This window comes from Megalops cyprinoides, chromosome 1 (genome assembly GCF_013368585.1).
Source record: "Megalops cyprinoides isolate fMegCyp1 chromosome 1, fMegCyp1.pri, whole genome shotgun sequence".
NCBI lineage: Eukaryota > Metazoa > Chordata > Actinopteri > Elopiformes > Megalopidae > Megalops > Megalops cyprinoides.
Genome location: NC_050583.1, coordinates 34,984,745 through 34,993,843, shown reverse-complemented (window position 1 = coordinate 34,993,843; position 9,099 = coordinate 34,984,745).

The window sequence follows — 9,099 nt, the reverse complement described above, 5'->3', positions numbered from 1 at the left end:
GTGGAATAGGAAATCGATACATTTTGTTTAAATTGAACCTATGGAAGATCAGAGGAGGCAGTGAGAGACTAAGCAGTTCTACTGTTGATGTTCAGTATTTTCTAATACTGATGAAGAGCTATGATGAGAAGCTGAGAAGTTAGAGACTGAGATTTAGAAAAGGGATAAAGAAGAAATGTAACAGGTATTTCAACTGTACAAGCCAATTCCAGGGTAGAAGTGAGTGCAGGATGAAACAGTAGACTAGAAACAAATACAAGTAGACTGAATAAGGAGGACTTTGGATTATTCCCAGAAAAAAAGAAAGCCAAGTGAAATCATTTGTAGAGACATATTGCATGTCCATAAATCAGCCTATTAAATGCTACTTTCTTAGTGTGGGTTTTGCACTTCTAAACACTTTGACGCTGATATACAGAAATTCAAACTGATTTCAGTCCCAAGCAGAAATCTCTGTGTTACATGATTATAGTGGGGATGAAATGTAAGCTTTTTTTTTTCCTGGGAATGACAGGAAGTGCTATACAGATTAGAAAAATAAATACAAGCGGAGAAAGGAGCCTAGTGGTGCAAAGTAGGAAGCATGACAGGAGAAGTAAAGGTTAAGCAGTCTCAAGATATTTTTATTTTTGTGTAATTTTTTCAATTATTGGTTGAGGAGGAAGATTGAAATATAGTACTATAAATGTTTTCTTCTCTCTTTTTGCACTGGTGATAATGAAAGCACCTTTTGTGATTAATTTACGATTAATTTTGAGGTTTGTTGTATATTACTGTGATGTTATATTTTGTGTGTCTTAGCAGCATACATGCTCCTTGTTATCAGAAATGTGCATACATATACAGTACCATTCAAAGGTTTGGACACACCTGATTAAGATAATGGGAAACATGCATTCAAAGACATTTTGATCTAAAGACGTATGCTTAAATGCTTGAAATTTGTTTCTTAGACAAATATAAATAGTGAATGCCTATGTATGAACTCCTTTCCAAAAAAAAATATTTTTTAAAAAATATTTTTGTCTACTTTGAAGAATCTAAAATATAAGATAGTTTTAATTTGTTTAACACCTTTTTGATCACTGCATAATTCCATTAGTGTTATTTAAATGTTTTGATGTCTTTACTATTGCTCTAAAATGTGGATAATAGTAAAAAAAAATGATAAAACTTGTGCCCAAACTTTTGACTGCTACTGTACTTTTTTATTAATAATGTTGCAGGGGTATGTATTATGTTGCACCTTGGATGTGTTTATGTAAGGCTTGATTGTAGTTAAACTGCAGCACAACAATCGTTGCTCTATAATTTACTGTAGAATGCTGTAATGCTGACAGTGCTTACATTAGTAGAAAATGTATGGGCCTAGTTCCATTAGAATTATCTGTGCAACATGGCATTAAAGGTGATAAGTAGCTTTCGGGAAAAGGAAATAATCTAATATATTGAATAATATATGCTCTGCTTTGACTAAAATAAGATTTACTTTTATATCTGTTTTTGACTGGTTTTAATATATTCTCTATGTTGATAGTGAAACTTACATACTTATGCTCTGCTGCTGCCATGATAAGAACAGCTTACCAATGTGTATACTCTGAAATATCAGTTCATGTGTTATATACAGTTATGAAGGGTGTTATGAAGTTATGAAAGGAATGTGCTTTGCTGTTTTAGTTGTTATAATGAGTATATTTAATAAAGTTTAATGTGTTGTGGACATATGTTTCATATGTTGTGTGAATACATTGTCATTATATATTATATAGCACTATATCTATATTATATACATTATATAGCTATATTATATACTGTACATTATATAGCACCTTATACAGTACATTATATACATTATATAGCTTTATTATATACATTATATAGCACCCAAGGACCATTGTTTGGACCTGCTTTTATAGATGCACTACCAGATGCAAGAAAGAAAATAATAATAATAAGAAGAAGAATATATTTATATAGCTCCTTCCAGCCTGTCAAGGTTCTCCATGTACTTTACAGTGAAGCGGAGGACTCACCTCAACCCCCATTAATGTGTAGCACCACCTGGGTGATCCATTTTGCACTCACACATCTGCTGTGGTGGAGAAGGAGGGAATTATTTAGCCTGTCACAATTGGGGATTATCACAGGGCCATATCGAAAGAGACTCTCTGGAAATGTGGCCATGGCACCAAGAAATCCCCTGCTCTTTGCAAGAAGCACCACTGAATCTTTAATGACGACAGAGAGTAAGAACCTCAGTTTAACATCTTATCTGAAAGACAGCATCTCCTCCAGCACTGTCCCCATCACTGCACTAGAGCATTGATATCCTGTAAGGTTGAGTACTGCCGCCTACTGGCCCACCAACACCACTTCCAGCAGCAACCTGGTTTTCGAAGGAGGTTTCCAGTCCAAATAATAACCAATTCCAATGCTGCTTAGCTTCATCCCTCAGGCAGAGGAGGGTCATATGAGTCACACTCTCTCCCCTGGGTCTACAGTAATACTATATTTCACCACTAGATGTAACTGTTGGAAAGGATTTCACATGGGTGCATATGGCCTAAGTAAACTTATTATGGTTCCCACTACCCAAACAGGCATTTACAGGTCTGCTTTGGGCCTCTGCAATCCTGAATCTGTCCTAGAATACAGAATAAATTTATAGTCTATGTATGCTGGCAGGCTATGCTGAAAATGGTTAAATTCAGATCCATTATCTTGGCTGAGTGCAAAAGAACATTATCACTGAGCACTTCACTGACATTTACGGACTACTCCACTAGCATGGAGGACAGAGAAGAGCTGGATCTTCTTTTGTTCACTTTTATTGTTTGTATTAGGACAGATTCACTTCCAAATAACTTTCTCACAACTGTCCGCCCCCGACCCCACCCCCCCTTCCATCTCTCTCTCCATGACAGATGGATGCAGGATTAGCTCAGTGATTTTAGACAAAGATTAGCAAGGAGAACAGACACAGTGCATAGGAAGAGAGAGATAGAGAAGAAGAATATTAACGGAGACACCATGAAATAAAGGTAACATACACAACACAGTTTAAAAAAACAGTTAAAATACACTACACAAAAAGGGTAAACGAATGGTCTCTAGTGTATACTATTATTGAATTTACTCAGCAAGCATCTCTCTTCGGCTGTAGAATTGTAACACTAAAGGAATAATGATTATAACAGAGGGCTATACTAAAACAATCATGTCCAATAAAATACTTTACAATACTTACCACACATAACATAACTGGGTCCTCTTGACTAGCACAGCATATGGATGTACCTTGCGTTAGTGCAACCAATTAGTTCTACAGTAGGTGACATTAGCATATCATCATTGGAAACATGAATGGAGAAGGTAAGTGGAAATGGAATAAATGACTATAGGCTCTCAAGCGGGTTAAAGTTTCATGAACAGTGGCTAACATCATCTGTGTATTTTCCCATATTTAGCCCATAAATGACAGATAAGTTGTTAACCAACTAGTTTACATGTGAATTGAAACTTAACTTCCATGGATAAACCCAGTAACGATATTAAGACTTAATAAAATTTAGCACGTAAGTATCAATCACTTCTAGCTACCACTGCCTTGCCTACTACTGGCCATGTTATATTTATTATACAGGTTAGTTGCATTTAATATCAAGGCTAGCTGCCTCTACATACAAGATGTGCAAGCTCGGTGACAGTAAGGCAAAGCAGCTAGTTGCCAATCTTTAAAACATAAATTGTGCAGAAATGTTGAAATTGCATCAATCTCTCATTTTCAAACCATTCGTTCAAGTCAACAAATATTCATAGCAAACTGCTAGCCCTAGGCTAACTATTAGCTTACCGTTGGTAGACTAACTAAAACATGAGCTGTTAGAACAGTACTGCCAGTTCATTTGAACCAAAACAAAATTTTTGTGTTGCAGACTATATAGGAAGTATTGCAAAAATGTCAATGGTAAACTGCAGCTAATGTCTAGCTAGTGTAAAGCCCCTTAGAGGACATAGTTGAAAAATAAACATTTCCGTTACCTTTTAGTAGCAGAATTTTGTCAGTTCGTACCTTTATCTCTCCCACAATTTATCAATCTGTAACCATAATTTATCAGTCCGTACCCACAGTTGGCACCCTCAAATTAACAGGGATTCTGTGCTGGGTAAACTCATTAAAACCTAGTTGGCAAGTGTTCTCAACAGGTAGGCTATTTATCAGTGCCCTAGCACAGGGTGTAGGAGGAGTAGGTTTCAAATTGTTATATTGTTTAAGAGAGAGAGAAATAGATTGAGAGATACCCACTGCGTGAGTAGAAGGGCCTACACACTGCATTAAGTAATGGGAATACAGCATGGTGCCTTCAATGGTTCTAAGAAAATAAAACCCAGAGAAAGTGTTTTGATGTGTCATGCATCCATAACACACACACACACACACATACACACACACTCACACACACACACACACACACACACACACACACACACACACACACACATACACACACACTCACACACAATTATTCAGAAGTTATCTGAATAATAGAATTTAGGCTCTAGTGTGCTAGAATACACTGATCTATCCTCTTCACTCTCTATCATTAGTACAAATCCACACATGCATCGACATATTCTCTCTCTCTCTCTCTCTCTCTCTCCCTCTCTCTCTGGGAATATCATCCTCTCTATAATCAATAGACAAAAAAGAAAATCAAGGAGAACAAAGAAACATGATATTGACTATCGAGAGAGAGAGAGATCGTGACATCCATTAGCCTGAAAGCCAAAGAGAGGGGGAGAGAAAAGAGATAAAAAGAGAGAAAATGCAGGAGACAGATTGGAGTGGAAAGTAAAAACATGACAGAGCGCAGACACAGTCCAAGATGTTTCCTTTTTTTGTGTATATCTAATTTAAACAGACGTGGGCAGTTTTCAAAGGTCATATCTAAATCATTATCATTTACTATATAGACTTGAACATCTATGTAACTGTGCATATAACAACAACAAACAACAAAATTAATAATAATGATAATAATGTGTATATGTACATTTGTTTTATTTTACATGGAGATTTTTCACATATACATATTTTATACATATACTACTTCAACATTTGTATGTATTTTTATATATTTTAATACACTTTTTCTGCAAGTAAAGAATATTTGAAAACATTTCAAAATGAAACCAAGAAAAGAAATCAAAAATAACAATAAAAACTCCAGAAGTAATAATTAGTCATATTTTCATCGACAGTAAAGTATATAAATTCTGTGTAACATTATGAATTGTTTGTATTGACCTTGTATTGACCTTCATCATAATGTACCCATAATGTTCCACACTATCAACCCACAATTCATTGCTTTCAGGTCTTGTGCTGTTTACAACAAAATATGTTTAGCATATCTGATGCTCACATGTAAAAATTTGTCAGCTAATTCATTATTTAAAGCACCCCATCCTATCAGATCTTTATTGCTTTATTAACAGTTAACAGTATGCTAGTGTATCCATTTTCACCCATCAGAGGCCTATATTAAGAGCTACTAGATGTAAAAACATATTTTATTTAAAATAACATCACTGTAATTCAGCAAAGTGGAAAGAGCGCAGGGGAGGTCAGGTTAAAGGTTGGAGAGAGATGTCCCTCACAGGAAGAAGACACAAGAGATGAATGCTGAGGTCTCTGTCTGACCTCAGCTCTGCTGCCCACTGCTTTGTCCCCATGTCAGCACCGAAAAACTGCTACATGCATGCTGGGATGCAAAAATTCAGCAGATCACATCGGCACCTCATGGAAATATATTAGTGACAGAGCAATAATTCCTTAAATCATGCATGACTGAACATCACATAGTGTGGGAGACCCAAACAGACAAACAGAGATTGTCCATTGGGTTTACAACATCCCTTGAGAACCAAATTAAGCACAGTACTGTTTTTATTGCATGAGTCACTGCATACGCAAAACTACATTGAGACTAAATGCAGTTACCTTATTGCATTGTTAAAGCTGTCAGTGCTATAAATATAATGCTTGCTTTTGTACTGTATTGTTTCATGGTAACATTGGTCATTCCAGTTCCACACCATTTTCACAATGACCTACCTCATTACAGCTATGCTAGACTACATGTTCTCAAATATTATTTCTGCAACAGGAACCAGCCCCTTTGTATTAACACTAGTAAAGTACTAAAATAGGGTGATGTGAGAATTCTGCAGTGACTGTTGCCAGGTGTACAGAACAATTGTAGAGGAAAGGTCAATGTACAGTTCTTACAGACATGTTTTAGCCAGTGCTTTTCATCCAGTTCTCTACCTCCCCTTTGGCAAAAGGAATAAGCCCCATAACTGACCCCTCTATTTGCTTCAGAAGTACAGCACTTCATATGGGCAATTATAATCCGTGAAATAGGCAAGATATTTTCCCCCACCCTGTAGATACCAGTGGCAGCCCATGTGCGAGGAATGGAGGAGACAGGGATCAGAAACCTGTGGATACTGAATCCACTTTTTTGGAGGGGAAGGGCTGTTTGTTTGTTTGTTTGTTTTCTTGCAAATGTAAGTAAGTTATAATCACAATTATTGTATGTATATCCTTGTCATAACTACAATGATGTATTGTGAAATGGGCAAAGGCAATGCTATCACATTAAACAACCAAGTAAAAAGGAATGAGCTGCTGATGAATGATCTGAACTGACATGCATGTTTATTATGAAAAACAATTAAGGTCCAGGTTCACATTTAGTTTAAAGGAAGTTCTCCTCCTCCCTTCTTTCTTGCTCAGGGGCTACCACTGTTGGACACTTTTCTGTATTGTGATGCTACTTGCACAAATGTGCTGTTTACATGCATTAAATTGTTGCATGAATATTCAAAATATATTTTAAAACGCTAATTAATGATGGTTAAACAGTTGAACAGATTCCTTGTAATATAGTTAACTAAACATCACTTTGGATACAACACAAAATCAAATCCAAAAAACTAATCTCTTTTGAAATCAGCATTACGCCTCTTTATGATAGCCGTACAGCCTCATCAAAAAGTAATAGCGCCTATACAAGCCACTAGTCATACAGCAAAATATAATACCTTCTGGGGACAGTTGATAGCACATGTGGAGCACACATACTCAAAACATGTACCAATTGGAGTGGATCCCATCGTCTAAAGCCTAGGACTGAAACTGTGTTTTCTGTTTACTGGAAGTTTAATTACTGTGTCTTATTGAGACCTTTCATATTTTATGGAATCACTGCTCGGTGATGACCCCTCCATAAGAGAGTTCTTATGTCTCCAATTTGTAAAGTGGAACAGCACAGGCTGGAGGACAGTAACTCTAAGCTCAGGGTACAAGGGTCAGGACCCAAGCCAGAGGAGCATGTATTAATCTGAAATCTGAAACACTGATGAGCCACACTTCAAGTGGAAACTGCACTTTATTTATGTCACTTCTTTTAGTGCCATCCTTACTGCTAAATCTATGTTTCCGAATGGTCTGTATTTACTTTTGCAACTTTATAGTTTGCGTAGTCTTTATATCAACTATGAAATAAATTCAGACTAATACAGCTCATGCAACTCAACTGCATTGGCACAAGTAAGATGCTTTTCAAGCGTGAGCTTAATCAATAATTTTGGAACTTCACCAACATCAAGCCTGGATTTTGACTTTGCTTATCATGAGCCCACAGTTGTATAGTTTTATTATAATGTGTAGCTGTCAGTGACCAGTCACAACAGAATCACTACATTATACGATATGCCCGAATATTTTCAAAGTAACATCTGATATGGGAATCTACGATTTCCATCCTAAAACCAAGCATAAGAGGAAGAGTATCTTATATTCTACACCAGCAACAGAGCACTGACCGCGTTATTCACAAGCGTGTCTGCTCAAAAGTGGCTCACTATGGAGTGAATAGGCAGGGCTATGGGTTTAGCATGGGAACTTTTAATAAATGTTACTGGCAGGACATGGGCAATTACTGTAGCTGCAAGTCAAAGAAATTTACACACCAAAGAGTTCTAAACTAAGCACAGTGTGGTTTGAGTGTAGCATCAACATTTGAGTTTTATTGGAAGAGAAAGTAAAACAAACATGATAACTGGAATAGATGATCATACGATGATGAGGAAAATTGATGGTTTTGTTTGGGAAATGTGTTTTACATCAAAGAGAGGCTGTGGTTCTTGTGCATGGAACAAGCCACAGATTTTGAACGGTGTGTTATCCAATGACCTTGTTTTTGTTGTGTGGTTAAGCCAACAGCATTATAAAATTGTCTCTGTTAAAAAAATCCGAAATTGACTGTAAAGGAAGGACATTGTTCAGTGTCCAAGCCACAAAGTCAGCCCTGTGTTGGTACCGTTATGTGCTCACAATACTAACTACTCTACAAATGCGTCTACCTATGACAAATATGTTGTCTACCCATGACTGCCACTGTAGGAGACAGTTGCATGGTGAACACAAATGAATCAAACAGTGAGGAAATTAAATGAACCGCAAAAACAAACAAACAGATATTTTGTGTGAAAACCATTCGTTTGTACCTGTGTAAGCATGGGACATTATGCCTTTTTGGTATTTTTACTGATTTTATATAAAACAGTTGGATATAGAATTTTCATGCTTCTATTAATTCCATGGGCTCCACAACGACAACATCATAGCCTGAAATACAAGGGCCTCAAACTACAACAAAGCCTTCAGTCATAGTTATACTATTAGTTAATGTACTTTCCATCTCATTTCACTTTAGGAAAAATAAGAAATATTGCAGAGAAGTATTGACAAATATTGTGCAAATTACAACAAGAAAATGCCTTCGGTCAATTACTTATTACTTATTATTTATATCAATCGCTTATTATTATTATTATTGTTATTAGTATTATTATTATTATGGCCAAAGGCTTTGAGGTGAACACAATTTCCCCTGTGTTACATACACAGTACAGAAGAGGCTAAGAGCAGCACCTCCACAACTGAGTATGACTGTTTTGCATTCAGTATAAACTCATCTTTAAATTAAACACTTTTAAAAAGTAAAGAGAAACATTTGGTAAGCA